This window comes from Corvus brachyrhynchos, unplaced genomic scaffold (assembly GCF_000691975.1).
Source record: "Corvus brachyrhynchos isolate BGI_N302 unplaced genomic scaffold, ASM69197v1 scaffold101, whole genome shotgun sequence".
In the NCBI taxonomy this organism is placed as follows: Eukaryota; Metazoa; Chordata; class Aves; order Passeriformes; family Corvidae; genus Corvus; species Corvus brachyrhynchos.
Genome location: NW_008237239.1, coordinates 15,713,011 through 15,714,649, shown reverse-complemented (window position 1 = coordinate 15,714,649; position 1,639 = coordinate 15,713,011). Strand labels below are relative to the sequence as shown.

General features: G+C 46.9%; 1 long non-coding RNA gene across 1 annotated transcript in view; it reads left to right on the top strand.

Moving 5' to 3' along the window:
• Positions 1-1,050, top strand: part of LOC108445608 — a 3,865-nt gene extending 2,815 nt beyond the window's left edge. Inside the window, exons 3-4 of the long non-coding RNA XR_001860543.1 lie at positions 377-430; positions 537-1,050. This is a non-coding gene — a long non-coding RNA (uncharacterized LOC108445608). The remainder of the gene's footprint in view (positions 1-376; positions 431-536) is intronic.
• Positions 1,051-1,639: the final 589 nt, after the last annotated feature.

Below are 1,639 nucleotides of genomic sequence, written 5' to 3'. Positions count from 1 at the left end.
GCTGAACAGCAAGGAGAACTTGCGGTATCTTGGTTAGAACTTTGCTACTTTACGTAGAGAGGGAAAAAAAAAATAATGAAAAAAATTGACTTGGATGCAGCGCTATTTATAGGTGGCGGTAAAGGCTCCTTTTCAATAAGCAGCCGTGGAAAAGAAACGTCAGAAAACTGGTTGCTTTATTGATCCGAGGTGCTGGATGGTCACAGCCACGCCAACCAGGCTGCAACTACAAAGTCGCGTCTTCTCTCGGGTTAGGCAGCGAGAAAGGGAATAGGATGAGGGTTTTGCTGGCCACTAGCTTGGACACGATTCAATTCCCAAGCACAGGTACAGGGCAAAAGAGTGTGAGATGGAAGACTTTTCCCTTTTCTTTCAGGCACGCACACAATGCGGGGCACCCGCAGGGCTGAAAGTGGGCCAGGGCTACACGGTAGGTATCAGATCACACAAAGCAGAGGAAAGAAATCCAGTTAAAAATACATTAGTTGAAATCAGAGGACGAGCTTGATTATTTTTTTTTTTTCTTTTAAACAAAGGTGCACGTTAGAACAAGCTGGAAGCACTCCTTGTGCCTGACGGTATCCCCCACGCCCATTGGAAATAAAGCAAGAGGCTTGCTCTTTCTTTACATGTTTTAAACCTTGTTTTAATTAGAATTGCCAAAGTAGGACACCCCGGTGGAAGACGTTTTCAAGTATCCACCTACCTCTCTGCTGTAAGCAGAATTGCTCTCTGCTAAATTGCTTGAAACGCAAAATACTGCCCCACCCCCAGCTTGGTTTGGCACCTACTCACTTTTTCCCCCCCGAAATTGCAATCGTTTATGAAAGGTTACTCCATTGGGAGGAAAAGAGAAACCCCAAACACCCAGCAGTAATGAGATGAGTGGACTCTCAGAGCCTGGCTTTGCTCTGTACAACAGGCGATGCTTTGGACAGAGAGCGTCCCAAAAAAACTCATGCCTTTTTTTTTTTTTTTTTGAAGTCACAGATTGGGCGTATCCTTACCCTTCTCCTTTAATTTATTTGATTAAATCATAACCAAAACAGACTCATCAGCTTCTCGTATTTCCTCAGCTGTAACCATACGCGAAACCTTTTATATGGAGTAATTGGCTTTAGTTAACTCAGGGCACAGGCTGCGCTCAAGTTTTCCTCCCGTTCCCAGGGCAGCGTTTCACGCAAAGTTCCAGCTCTGCCTCACGCTCCTCAGTCGCCAGCCTCAGGTTTTTAAACTGTTTATGCCGTTCCCCACCATTCTCTGATTTCTCTAATGAGGGATGCTCACGGCAGCGGCTTGTGGGACGAGGGGGCTCTTCCCCCTCGGGATTTGGGAGCGGCGGGACTGGTTCAGGGAGAGTCCAGCTCGGTTTGAACTCGGAACCCCTCCTGCACTGCGTCCCGCGGCCACCCGCATCCCACCTCGGTACCGGGCTCCCGGATTGTTTGCGCTCCCGTTTACGGGCTAGATATATTTCACCTTCAGGAAAGCGAGGTTCTGTTAGCTCACTTCTATCTTAAATAAAAAAAAAAGAAAGAGGGGGAGGGGGGAAGAAAAACCTCTTAAAGTTTCTCGGGTAAAACTCGGCTTTCTTTTGGTTATTACTCAAATGAAGAACCGCGTCAATTAAGTCCAAATT